This window comes from Anolis carolinensis, chromosome 5 (assembly GCF_035594765.1).
Source record: "Anolis carolinensis isolate JA03-04 chromosome 5, rAnoCar3.1.pri, whole genome shotgun sequence".
Taxonomy (NCBI): Eukaryota; Metazoa; Chordata; class Lepidosauria; order Squamata; family Dactyloidae; genus Anolis; species Anolis carolinensis.
This window is the reverse complement of record NC_085845.1, coordinates 157,599,972-157,614,912: the sequence shown is the minus strand read 5'-3', so window position 1 is coordinate 157,614,912 and position 14,941 is coordinate 157,599,972. Positions and strand designations below refer to the sequence as shown.

The 14,941-nt window shown below is 38.8% G+C and overlaps 1 long non-coding RNA gene across 1 annotated transcript; it reads right to left on the bottom strand.

The window, feature by feature from the left end:
- Positions 1-5,862: 5,862 nt before the first annotated feature.
- On the bottom strand, positions 5,863-14,934 carry LOC103278883 (uncharacterized). The gene is made up of 3 exons (XR_001730299.2): positions 14,751-14,934; positions 7,882-7,941; positions 5,863-6,445 (listed from the first exon to the last, which is right to left on the bottom strand). It is a non-coding gene; the product is annotated as an uncharacterized LOC103278883 (long non-coding RNA).
- Positions 14,935-14,941: the final 7 nt, after the last annotated feature.

Here is a 14,941-nt window from a genome sequence, read left to right as displayed (position 1 = left end):
GGCTCTTACCGATTGCTTTGTTTGCACCTCTGTTTGCTCACTATAAATCCCCTTGGAATCAGGAGATGTTGCCACTTCTCGAGAGCATCCACTCATTTCTTTAGGTTCTAGCTGTAAGCTCTGATGTTTTATACTTTAAAGTCAGTGGTTATTTAAAATTTGTGGTGGGTTGAGTAAAGTCACTAACTTTGGGGCTACTTCAGATCTGTCAGAACATGTTCCCTTGATCTCTAATGATTGCCTATGGAACTTGCTCACCCCATTTACATCAGATTCAATTTACATCACAAGCCCAGGAACACTTTCTTCCTGCTAAGCTCCCTATTCTTGGTGAAGCTGAAAAATTTAACTCTGTGTTTATATCAAGCAGTGGCACTAAACTAGAGTTTTCAGGGACTGAAAAGGGGCAGTGACTGATATGTGTTACGTATAATCTCTGGTTGAAAATAAAACAAAAAAATGTGTTGGCAAAACCATCCTCCACACACCTAACCAGAATGTTGCATTTTCCATCTCTCAATATTGCCACAATTGCAGGTACTACAGAAGCCAGCTCCTAATCTAATTAGGCCTTCCATGATTTTTGTAAATTAGAACAAAATTTCCTATCAACTAATAATCAGCTTCCAAATCTCTCGAGAAGCTTTTTATTTGTTAATGATCTGTAGACTTGATCATAGCAAATTTCTAAAGCTTACTGCACAGAAACTTCTTCATCACATTGGATTGCTAAGATTATTCTTAAAAGTTTAACCTGGTTTTATTTTTAGCCATATCTTGCTTGAAATGTCAAGCATTTAAGCATGAGAGAATAGATTAGGTTTTAAGTAGTAGCTGAAGTCAAATGAGCATTACATGTTTGCAGCACAGAGCAAAAAAATGGTCTCAGCAACCCTCCCAACAGATTACTACAAAGCAGCCAAGTAAAGAAAAAAACAGAAGAAGAGAGAAAAGTAAAAGCGAGTATGGCAACTAGTAAAAACATGATTTAGATTGAAGCTGACAATGAGCCAGTAACTGTTAGATTGGACATTAATATCCTGAATATTTTCCCCTTTGAAGCCGTAAGGTGGCAACAGCTGGAATGCTGTGTCTATGATTGAGTCAATTAAAACAAGTTAGAACACAGACCAATAATGGCTCGTATGTTTGCAACAGATGCAAATGAACTCTTCCATAAGGCACAGTCTTTATGACAAATACGAAAAGTCTACAGCTGTCCAATTCCAATGGTATTTTGTTGGGCCCTGTACTAAGAATTGGCACTGAGCAGCAAGGAAGACAATGTACAAGATGCTGACATGGAGGCCCAATAAAACCAATCAAGGCACCTTTGTTCTACAAAATAATAGTTTGCTGCCAGATTAGTAATGCATCCCTTTCTACACTTTTATATGTGGAAATAAATTTCCTTTCCTAGAGGTTAAGTTTTTTTTAACATTCTGATCTTACATAGTTTCCAACAAATGTGTACATTTCTTCTTGTTTATGCATCTTCTTACCCTTGGTCCTATGTTTCATTGCTAATATATCAGGCATTTACCAGCTTGGGAAACATGCTGGCAGTGCAAGGTGTGTGTACCTTCAAATTATCTGTTGACCTATGACAAGTCCATGAATTTCATAGGGTTTTCTTAGACAAGAAGTATCCAGAGGTGATTTTGGCAAATTCTTCCTCTGAAATATAACCTAGAGCACTAGGTATTCATTGGTAGTCTCCCATCCAAGCACTAACCTGAGTTTACTCTGCTTAGCTCATAAGATCTGATGAGATTGAGTGCTTTTAAGATATTTTCCCAACCTACCTTTTATTTGTATATTTAAGGCTGTGTTCCTCCTGTGGAGGCACATAATGCAATGGTAAACGGCTCTTGAGCTGCATCTGCACTGTAGAATGAATGCAGCTTGGCACCACTTTAAGTGTCATGGCTCAATACTCTGGAATCCTAAGATCTGTAGTTTGGTGAGGCATCAACCCACTTTTGGCAGAAATGACTAAAGACCTTGTAAAACTACAACTCCCATTACATAGCATGTAGACATGGCTGTTAAAGTGCTGTCAAACTGCATTAATTCTGCAATGCAGATGCACCCTTGCTCAGATCTATCTGACTGATCAGGATCTATATGAATTGAAATTTGCTGATAATCACACTATTATCACAAACTGACTGTTTTACTGAAATATCTAGGAACTGGAATTTATCTTCTTTTGTTTATATTGACATTTTATAATGCATGTTATATGTATTTTTCATATCAGAAGGTCACTTTTCTGCCCTAAAAGGACCTCCAAAGCAGCAGCTAGTAAAAAAACAAAATGTGCAATCAAATGTTTCCTTTGCCTTGTTCTAGGAATGTCTGCTCTTCAAACTGTGACCGCTGCATTCCAATCTCTCTCGTGGCAGACAGTCTGGGAGATTCTTCATATAGTTCTAGCCGTGTCACCCCAAGGAAAGTGCAGGGCATTAATGTTTTGGGGGAAGAGACCAGGTGGATCAAGTTTTCTTGTCTGTAAAATCTCACTGTCTGAGCAAAATTATCATGAGATGCAAACTCATTACACTACATAGTGCAAGATCTCCCTAACAGATAAATTAATCTGTCGACACCTGATTTTCCCTGCATAGAGATACTGTTGATACTGATGAATATTTATTTTTAAATATATCCAGTCTGCAGGGCTTGCTTTCTAAAATACTGTCATTAATATTAGGAATTTGAAATAAGCTTCTAGTGCTAAGGCCTTTGTTATGAATTTCCTGAATGGCCAAATGTTCTGGAATGATTTGCTGTTCAGATTTTATACAGTACAGTACATTTCTTTCTGATAAGCATATTGGACAATGATCTATTTAATTTACAAATATGCAGACTGACTGAGCATTATAAGTTACAGAAGCAAATATCATACATTATTAGATTCACAGTAATGCCATGGCCATCACAATATAAAATTAAAAAATTAACCAATTCAAGGTGCAAGTTATCACCTATAAAGACCTGAATGGTTCGGGACCTGCCTACCTTCGTGACCGCATGAACCTGCACAGTCCCTAAGATCCTCTGGGGAGGTTGCTGGGGATGAGAGAGAAGGCCTTCTCGGAGGTTGCCCCTCGCCTCTGGAACTCCGTCCCCAGGGAAATTAGGCTAGCACCCACCTTATCAATTTTCCGGAAAAATCTAAAAACGTGGATGTTCCACTGTGCCTCGACCCCAACTAGGACATAAAATCTCACTCTTGCACTTTGCTAGTATTCTCTATTATGCTCTACTTTACATTGTTTTCCACCCCTAATCCCTGTTGTCTGATTTTGCACTTTATCCGTCAGCCTTATCTTCAAAATTGATTAGCACTAGCCTATTCATCCATGCCTAGGAACTGACAGCTATTTCAACTTTAGTGGTTGTTTGAGGGTTGATTTATTTTTGTTCTAATGTTCCTGTTTTCTGTTTTTATGTTATTGTTTATGCACTTCTATGTACTATGTGTGTACTTAGTATGTTCATATTTGATATTTGAACTATGTTGATTGGGCTCATCCCCGTGTAAGCTGCCCCGAGTCCCTTTGGGGATATGGAGGTGGGGTACAAAAATGAAATTATTATTATTATAACTGTGCATGAGGAACTCATGCTCCCAGTCATTTAGAAATACACAAAACTCTCAGTTGACCGGCACCTATGGGAATTGGTACATGTACTATACCATACCATTAACTATGTACTGATTAATATTGAAATACAGTAATTAAAAGTGAATTAAAACAAAGACAAATTCAACTTGATGTACCACATTTTACTGTATTATAAAACTTGTTTTACTGTATTATCCAAATTCGTTTATTTAAACTACTATTTTAAAGTATTGGAGCCCCCGGTGGTGCATGCTGAACTTTCTGACCAAAAGGTCGGCGGTTCGAATCCAGGGAGCAGGGTGAGCTCCCACTGTTAGCCCCAGCTTCTGCCAACCTAGCAGTTCAAAAACATGCAAATGTAAATAGATTAATAGGCATCGTTCCAGCAGGAAGGTAACGGTGTTTCATGCGATCATGCCGGCCACATGACCTTGGAGGTGTCTATAGACAACGCCGGCTATTTGGCTAAGAAATTAAGATGAGCACCAACCTCCAAAGTCAGACACAATTAGACTTAATGTCAGGGAAAAACCTTTACCTTTATTTAGTATTTCTCTCAATTTCTTTTGACGATTGCAATACAGAAGTCATACTCTTTTGGGGCCATATTGTCTGAGAGGTTTAGAGAGCAAGGTAGTTTGCATTTTAAACCTATTCCAATCTACAAATTAAAAGTCATATTTTCCCCGCACTGAATTACGATAGTGTATTCCTTTTATGTACAGTCAAAGCTCATAATTATATTGGCTGCACAAACGTTGCAGTATCTAGGCTTTCCCTTCCTTATTGCACCACAAACAGGCCTAGATAGTATATATGAATCTGTAATGCATCAGTAAAATAAATTTTCCAGCCTAACCTCCACCCCAAGTTTAATTTCACAAATTCACATTTATTTTATTTCCTGATTTTGTTTCCTTTGTCCTTTCAACTATGAATTTCACTTGGGGCAGTTTTTTTTGACCCAGTCTTAAAGACTATTGTCATAAAAGTGGGGAAAGATCACATATAGGAGAATAAAAATGCAGGTGATAATGTTTACTTTTAAAAACAGAAGTTCTTAAACTGGTAGATTAAATTACTTGTTCGGTTTATTTTGGTTGCTTCTATTAATTACAGAGCTGCAGCCTTTAATCAGCTTTAATAGATAGATCAATGAATAAACTTTCATGTAACAGTAAATCCTACAGTGTCAATGAAACCTACTTCCAAAAAGTGTTGCCTTCTTATTTTATTAGTGGGAAAAGATCAATTTTAACCAACAGTTAATGGATTACAATCACAGATTACTTCCTAACCACAGAAAAAGATAAAAGAGAGGAAAATGCTTTTCTAGGAGAAATTATAAATTGTAAGCAGAGTTCTGTGGGTGTACTACATTGGCCTAAGTAGGCCAGTGTAAGCTGTAGTAGAGGAAGAAGGCAGCAGACATGCAGGAAATAAGACAATGGAAAATTAGCCTACTTGGAATTAGATTTTTATCTGCATTCCCTTCCAATGCTGGGCAACCCTGGAAAAAGTCAAACTGCTAATTTAGTGTAGCAAGTGGATTCTGTCCAAAGGGGTTTCTGAGTATAGGCATGGGAAGTGGAATCTGAACAGATGAGCTACCATATTTCACAGAGTTTTCTGAAATATTCCTAGGTGAAATCTGCCATCTGCATTAACCATATACAGTAGGCCAAAGCTTTCCAATTTGTGTCGCAACATATTACTGTGTTGTCTACAGTGTGTAGGTGTGAACATAAGTAGAAACCTCTGAGTCTACCTGTTTTAAAAATATAAATGAAAGGTTTTCATGAGATATGTTGTATTCCCATACATTTTGTTATTACAACTTAAATTTTGTTATTACAACATAAGAATGTGTCCAGTATGTGTCCACATTTCTTATAGAGCAGTGGTTCTTAACCTATGGGTCCTCGGGTGTTTTGGCCTACAACTCCCAGAAATCCCAGCCAGTTTACTAGCTGTTAAGATTTCTGGGAGTTGAAGGCCAAAACATTTGGGGACCTTACAGGTTGAGACCCACTGTTATAGGCGTTTGTTTAACCTCTGGTTTGCTAGTTAAACTGAATTACTGTGTTGCAAAATGATACATGTCTAAAAAGTTTCACCAACATGAAAAGTTTGGAAAGCTCTGTAGTAGACTGTCAGGAACGCAGGCAACCAGTGTCACTTCCTGAACACTCAAGCAACCAGCAAAAAATCGAAGAAATAACACTTTAAATAAAAAAATCCTGTTTTTATTAAACAGTAACACAGCCTACCGTGTTATGTTGAGTTAAATTTGTCATTATTTGCTTTGAATTACTGCATTTCAATATCAATATCAAGTCAATAAAGAGTTTATGGTACAAAATAGTAGGAGGTATAGTATTAGTGAGACCTATTTTAATAGTTACTCTCAAGCAACCTGAAACTATATTTATCCAGCTTCTACCATTCCTCTTGGGTGCCAGTTAACTGAGAGTCTACTGTCAATCCATGAGAGCATTGTGTGCTTTGTTATGAATTTATGTAACTGAACCCTTGCAAAATCCTTGATGGGCTTCTGTTTTGATGGCACAGCCTTTAATGTTTAGAAACATTTGGAAGGGTGGCATTTCAATTTAAATAGAGAAGTTAACATGTAGCATTTTTCTTACATGACTTCCTTTTTTCTGGAAAGGGAACTGGATCCATCATTCTGTTTGAAAATATATGTGTATGTTACCATAACAGCATCACTGACGTTCAAACTCATGTCAACAGGGAAAGCAAGTTCATTTCAGACACTTTTCTTCTCTTCTACACAGTTTCTCTCCCTGCAGAAAACATGTAAAGTGAAACTGCCATAAGCTAGGGTAACAGGAAATGTTGGGGAAAAATAACAAACCCCTTTGTTTAAATATTAGAAGACATAAAATAAACAGAACTACAGTAGAGTCTCACTTATCCAAGCCTCGCTTATCCAAGCTTCTGTATTATCCAAGCCATTTTTGTAGTCAATGTTTTCAAAATATCATGATATTTTGATGCTAAATTCGTAAATACAGTAATTACAACATAACATTACTGCGCATTGAACTACTTTTTCTGTCAAATTTGTTGTATAACATGATGTTTGGGTGCTTAATTTGTAAAATCATAACCTTATTTGATGTGTAATAGGCTTTTCCTTAATCCCTCCTTGTTATCCAAGATATTTGCTTATCCAAGCTTCTGCCGGCCCGTTTAGCTTGGATAAGTGAGACTCTACTGTATTAGAAAAACCCAGTCTGTTCCCAAATGTGGGTGGAGAAAACATGCAAAATGATACTTAGCATTTATTTAGAACTTTATCCCTAAAAAGCTCCCAATGAAAGATACCACTATTAAGATGCTAACATCTTAAGTCAGCATTTTTTGCATTGGGCACTAAACCAACTTCACCACAACACAACTGGAGTTAATCAACGACAGATCATGGGGTCACTGAACATTTTTGGTATTTAAAATATAACTTTGTAAAGATTGGGAAACATCTACTAACAATAATGGATGGAGCTACAGTTCTAATTCAATATACAAATCGTACAACTTAATCCTACTCTTAATTATGAGGAAGAAAATACAACTGAACTGGCCTAACACTAAAAAAAGGTGTACAAAAGATTGCAGTTTTAAGCACATTTAAAAATATTGAGCTCTTCCTTGATGTTAAAAATTGTTTAAATTGGTCAACCTGCAAAAAAAGCGTAGAAGTATTAGAAGCTGATACAGACACTGATGCAAGATATTTTTAAAACTAGAATTAATTTGCATCCAGAACTATTTCTATTGCAACTTGCAAATGACCAAATTAAGAGATGAACTATTGTACTTTTTGGCAGCGACAAAAATGGGAAAAAGCTGGTCTCCCAACAAAAGAAGAATGTGTTGTTTGTTGAAGGTTTTCATGGCTGGAATCATAGGGTTGTTTGTTTTCCGAGCTGTATGGCCATGTTCCAGAAGCATTCTCTCCTGACGCTTCGCCCACATCTATGGCAGGCATCCTCTGAGGTTGTGAGAATGCTTCTGGAACATGGCCATACAGCCTAGAAAACACACAAAAACCCAAAAGAAGAATAAATTGTAAAAATCCCTGAGATTGCAGAGATGGATAAACTGTCTACATTGATTAAAGAGAGACTTGTGAATAAATTTGTAAAAGATTGGGAGCCACAAAAGAAAGAAGGAATATGCATAATTCAATTCCCACCCTTTGAAGTCTATACTTGACCTTTTAAACTTGATTTCATGCTGCTCCTTGAAGGACTACAGTGAAGGACTATACACTTTCCTATGTCAAAACAAAATAATGGGAAAATGTGACTTAAAGGTTGTACTTAATGGTTGTATTTAAAATAGAGCACAATGAGCTAAATCCAACTATTGGGGACAATATATAGGGCTGCAAAGGAAGAAAAGGGCCTGCAGATAATAACTAAAGAAACTATTTGCAGGTCTTTCTCCTACTGCAGCCCTCTACATGGCCCCAAAGTTGTCTCTGAAAAAAGTCCCAACTTCCCAAAGATAGTGTTAGACATGTATGGAGGAGTGGCTGCATTCAGAGATTGTTAAATGTTCAGTTCCCTGCAAGTCTACTGTTCCTCTAATACAGTGGTTCTCAACCTGGGGGTCCCCAGATGTTTTTGGCCTACAACTCCCAGAAAACTGAGCCAGATTTCCAGCTGTTACGATTTCTGGGAGTTGAAGGCCAAAAACATCTGGGAACCCCAGATTGAGAACCACTGCTCTAGTAGAATCTCATTCTTCTGAGGCTGTGGTCAATTACGAGTATTTATAATGAAACATCACTTACATATAGAGCACAATTAAGCAATCTTGAGACTTGTTAACTTCAAAGAGAAAGAATTAGGCCTGTATTTCACTTTCCCAATAAATAGCAGTGGGTGTTAAAATGGTGAACCTAAGCAAGATTATATCCTTGCTTTCCAAATCATATAAACACTGCTCTGTCCAATACGTTCCTATTTATGGGCATTTAATTATGGGCTAAACCATCTTGTGTTCTTGTGTGGGTACAGAGAGAACCGAGCAGAAATATGATAATTTTACAATGGTCTGACTCATCTGTAAATAGACAATGCTATTCTGCAAAAGGTATGTGGATTACATGCAGAGCCGGCCCTAGGTATTTTTCAAGTGTAGGCGAACAGAATTTTGGCGCCCCCCCCCCAAAACCAATCACTGAAAAATAAAAGCGTTGGATAAGCAAAAATATTTGATAATAAGGAGGGATTAAGGAAAAGCCTATTAAACATCAAATTACATTAAGATTTTACAAATTAATCACTAAAACATCATGTTTTACAACAAATCAACAGAAAAAGCAGTTCAATACCTTGCGGAGGCAGGTCGCAGGAGACAGGAGTTGCCTCGATGGTGCCCCCAACAAGATGGCACCACAGGCAACTGCCTAGTTGGCCTGGTGGTTGAACCGCCTCTGATTACATGTCTAAAGATTTTGGATCTAAAGATTTCCACAGATATATAAAGCTCCCTTGCCTAGTTTCCAACATACCTCACAGCTTCTGTGGATGCCTGCCATTGATGTGGGCAAAACGTCAGGAGACAATGCTTCTGGAATATGGCTATACAGCCCAAAATACTCACCGCAACCCAGTACAATTCTCCTCAATTGTATAGAGCACAATGTAGCACCAAAGCAATGTTTCAATAGTTATACTAACCAACTGGTATGCATGCTTGCTCAGGAATTATATTAATTACACAATGTGCAAATGTGTTCTTGCTTCCCGAAATCAATCCATCCTAATTGTAGTAGTGGGAACGCACTAGCTAGTTCTGGATGAAGAGGACCCCATCTAAGTGCTAAGTGACTGTGAAAATGTGATCCCTTCAAAAAAGGCTCACTCAAAAGGTTTCAGAATGTGGACACTTAATTGCTAGCAGAATCCACTGGTTTGTCATAAATCTGTCTTCAGTTATAACATTAGCATATAGTACATAGCTATTATATTTATTTTTTCATCTTGTTTTCTTAAGCAGTGACCACAAGTTTCCTTTCCAAAGAGCCTAAAAAGTGTTCAGCCAAGTTCTTCCTCTTAGCTAGTCTAATACAACATCGTCAAACTAATAACATTAGATTTTCTTGACTCAAAAACCTCTGGCTACCTCATAATTCCTTTGTTGTAGGGATTCTAGTTATTATAAGGAAACAAGTCTCCTTCACGACTGCATTAAAATGAGGCAGCTGTCTGATATAAAATTAATTTCGGTGTAGACAGTACCATCCTGCTCATTAATTTCAACACACGCAAAGGAATACATGGGCAAATGAACAACTTCAAATGAAACGTTTTAGAAATTCATTCCAAACAACATAGCTCTCTGAGTATGTGTGTGCATGTCTGTGCATCAGTTTTTGCACCTGGAAGGAATCATCCCATCCGCTATACATTTCAACACTTTCATTATTCATCTTAGCTATGCCTAAATAAACATTGCTACTTATTTGAATCTTTCTTCCAGAACTGGGATCAGCTCACATCAGATACAGATAAAAAGAAATAGTCATCCCTTCACATTTATTGGAATTAGGGGCACAGGAGCCCCAGGAACATGAAAAAATACAAATAAGAAAATTGTTATTTTTTTAACTTAAGAGAATGCCTCTCTAGGAGTTTCTAGGCCTTCCAGAATGACTCTATAACTAACTTCCATTGGTAGTTGAGCACAGTATTGCACTGGAAGACAAAGATTCCTAGAGAGACGTTTTCTTTAGAAATCTTTAGGCCCTCCAGCATGACTTGAAGAAGCAGACCATAGTGTCATACTAGAGTATCTAGAGATTCTGCACCTTCAATGAAAAACTACAGGCTGGTATACAAAGTTAGTACTGTAGACTTTGAACATCTGGATATTTTATTTTTAAAACCACCCACCCCCTCAGATGGACATTTCCTGGATATGCTTAGAATGTTTGCTAAGCATCACAATTTGGGAGCTATCCTTCTGAAAAGCTTGTTTTCTGCTGACCTGGAGAGTAGGACACAGAACAATGGCTTCAAACTACAGGAAAGGAGATTCCACCTGAACATTAAGAAGAACTTCCTAACTGTGAGAGCTGTTCAGCAGTGGAACTCTCTGCCAAGGTGGAAGCTCCTTCTTTGGAGACTTTTAAGCAGAGGCTGGATGGCCATCTCTCGGGGGTGCTTTGAATGCGATTTCCTGCTTCTTGGGAGAGGGTTGGACTGGATGTTGCATGAGGTCTCTTCCAATTCTGATTCTATAATTTTAAGAGACACACCCTCTTTAATTACACTGTTCAACACTCATTTTGGTGCCTCAAACATTAGGCCTGTTTCGGAGTATATTTGACTTGCTGATTCCAAAAACGACGTCCGTTTTACCTTACCAGCTCTAGTTTTTGAAATACAGAACATATGCTATCTACCAGTTGCCACCTGCTTGCCCATGGAACAGTGGTTCTCAGTCTGGGGTCCCCCGATGTGTTTGGCCTACAACTCCCAGAAATCCCAGCCAGTTTACCAGCTGGTAGGATTTCTGGGTGTTGAAGGCCAAAAACATTTGGGGGCCCCAGGTTGACAACCACTGCCATAGAACATCATGATCACCAGATCTAAGAAAGTTGAGCTGATCTGGTCTATCCAATGCAGTTTTCCAGGAACAGGCCTAAAAACCAAGATGCCAAGGAGAATTTTTGTTGTTGGACCGTGTAAGTATTAACTGGGGAGAGATCCCTTTGTCTAACCAGCCTTCAGCCCCTCCAACTGATCAGCTCAGGCTTTTCCAAAAGCAGCCTGTCCCATCCTTAACAGACCACAAGTGAGGAGAAAGTGAAAGAAGAGAGTGAGAAAGACATGGGAGGAGAAAGAGAACGAAATGGGATTCATGTTCCTTTGGTTCTGGACCCTTCCATCATAGGTTTCAGCCCTGCTCACTGTGAAATGTGGTTCTTTTCAGATAAAAGATTATTTACTCCTATTAAAGACTTGGTTATAGAGATAAAATACAGATCCCTTGCACAAAGTCATGTAAGGACAGGTCTCTAAAGTTATACAAAATCCAAAATGTTTAGCACTTTTTAATCTGGCTCCGTTTCAAGAAAATACCTTAATCCTAATTACATGTGATAAACAGCTGTCTAGCTATTTTTTCTGAAATTAATCTCACCCATCGGCATAATTAAGAGGCGGGACATGAGGTGTACATTTGTTATTTCTGTCTTCAAATGCTTTGCTACTCTAATTTTAGTAGAAGATGAGCCAGGAATTACAATTAATTATGTTTTTATGGCACCATTTTTCCAAGGATTTTTCCTCAGTGGTGTACCTTCGATTTCTACCTACTGCAACAAAACTGAGATATGTTAGTCTCTATTAGCTTTGTAGCATCTCCACAATCTTGGTCCAGCATTGTTGCCAATATATCGCAATATCAACAAATATATCTCAATATACAACAAATAACACGTCTTATTTTTAAACAAAATCAGGCACTCTGTAGAAAACACGATGTAGAATGGATAATAACCTGACTCCATTGAAGTCTATTGAAATTACTACAGTAGTCTCACTTATCCAACCTTCGCTTATCCAGCGTTCTGGAATAGCCAACGCAGTCTGCCTTTTAGTAGTCAATGTTTTTGGAGTCAATGTTTTCAATAAATTGCAATGTTTTGGTGCTAAATTAGTAAATAAGTAATTACTACATAACGTTACCTACCATGTATTGAACTGCTTTTTCTGTCGATTTGTTGTAAAACATGAAGTTTTGGTGCTTAATTTGTAAAATCATAATGTAATTTGATATTTAATAGTCTTTTCCTTAATCCCTCCTTATTATCCAACATTTTCGCTTATCCAACCTTCTGCTGGCCCGTTTATGTTGGATAAGCAAGACTCTACTGTAGTTACTATGAACAAGTGATTCCTACAAGAAATGTTGCATATCGAATGTCTCTCGTTAGGGCTCCAGCCACTTTCTTTGAAGGCATTAATTCCATCTTCGTATAGATTAAGTCAGTGCTACAGTTATTAAGCATATCATAACATTACACTTTGGTGAGTGGGGAAGGGTCCTCCACCAAAGGTTTTTAAATTCAAGCTTTTCTATTATCCAGGACTGCTGATATCTTTTTCAGAAACACAGTGACAAACCCTGTCTGGGCCAGTTTTGACAACAAAAACCTGTGATAGGTTCATTTTAGGGTAATCTTAGGTCAGAAATGACTTTAGGTCAGAAATGATGACAACAACAGAAGCAGGACAGAAATGACTATTTTATATATTGGTACTAGATTTTTTTGCCCCAGAGAAGGCTGCCCGAGCCTTCTATAAATTTATAAATTTTATAAATTTATAAATTATAAATATGAAATAGTTTTGATCACAGAAAGATAATGCCTTCTTGAGTGCTATAACCTAAAACGGGGTTTTCTTCCCATGGTAGGCTAAAACCTTTCTTTGTAGACAGGTTTTTAAAGGGGTTTTTAAAGAACCAAGTCAAGAGGGGTTGTGTGGTGTTTTATGTATTTTAATGGTTTTAATAGTTGTGACAATTTAAATAGTGCTTGGTTTAATTCTATTTTAGTGTTTACAGTCTTTAGGTTTTATATTGTATTATGTTTAGCACTGTTTGCTGCTTTTGAGTCTCGATTAAGAGAGAAAAAGTGGCATATACAACAACAACAACAACAACAATAATGTATTTACAAGAAGTTTTAATGTTGTAATGGTTGTAAAAAGGTAAAGGTTTCCCCTTGACATTAAGTCTAGTCAAGTCTGGCTCCAGGGGGTGGTGCTCATCTCCATTTCTAAACCGAAGAGTCGGTGTTGTCCGTAGACGTCTCCAAGGTCATGTGGTTGGCATGACTGCATGGAGTGCCGTTACCTTCCCACCTGGAGCCTCCGGTGGCCTAGGGGATAAAAGCCTTGTGACTTGAGGGTTGGGTTGCTGACCTGAAAGCTGCCAGGTTCGAATCCCACCCGGGGAGAGCACGGATGAGCTCAATCTATCAGCTCCAGCTCCATGCGGGGACATGAGAGAAGCCTCCCACAAGGATGGTCAAAACATCAAAACATCCGGGCGTCCCCTGGGCAACGTCCTTGCAGACGGCCAATTCTCTCACTCCAGAAGCAACTCCAGTTGCTCCTGACACGGAAAAAAAACCTTCCCACCTATTGATCTACTCACATTTGCTTGATTTGAACTGCTAGGTTGGCAGAAGCTGGGGCTAACAATGGGAGCTCACCCCATTTGTGGATTCAAATTGTCAACCTTCCAATCAAGTCTGCAGCTTAAGAGTTTAACACAATGTGCCACTGCGGCCCATTACCATTACCAAAGTAATGGTTATAACTATGTCTGAATAGTGCATGGTTTAATTCTATTTTAGTGTATAGTCTTTAGGTTTTATATTGTGTTTAGAGAGAAAAGGCAGCATAAACAACAACAACAATAATAATAATAATAATGTATTTTCAAAAGGATTGTAATAGTTATAACTATGTTTAAATAGTAGTGTAGTGTAGTTAGGTTAAGAGGTCAGCCTTGTATTAAAGTTAATGGGGTAACACTTACATTTAAGTTAAGAGGTTCACCCTTGTATTTAGGTTAGGGGGGGACACCCTTGTAGTTAGGTTAAGAGGGACACCCCTATATTTAGGTTGTAGTGTGACCCACCCTTAACTTAAATACAAGGCTGCCTTCTTAACTTTAATACACGGAGCCCCGGTGGCGAAGTGTGTTAAAGCACTGAGCTGCTGAACTACCAGACTGAAAAGGTCCCAGGTTCAAATCCGGGGAGCGGAGTGAGCGCCCGCTGTTAGCTCCAGCTCCTGCCAACCTAGCAGTTCGAAAACATGCCAATGTGGGTAGATCAATAGGTACCGCTCCGGCGGGAAGGTAACGGCGCTCCATGCGGTCATGCCGGCCAAATGACCTTGGAGGTGTCTACGGACAACGCCGGCTCTTCGGTTTAGAAATGGAGATGAGCACCAACCCCTAGAGTCGGTCACGACTGGGCTTAACGTCAGGGGAAACCTTTACCTTTACTTAAATCTAAGTGTAGTCCGACGCTCAGACCTCTGCACCACAAACCTGCCAAGGCTCCCTGGCTTCCTGCGTAGCCCTGAGTGCGTCCGAGGGGCGGAGGGAGGGAGGGGCGGAGGGAGGCCAGGTAGGCGCGCCTGCGTCCCTATCACCTGGGCGGCCGCGAGGAGCGCTGCCGGGATCGGGTTTCCCTGGGAGGATCCTCCCCGCCCCTGGCCCATTGTCAGGGTCACTCGGCA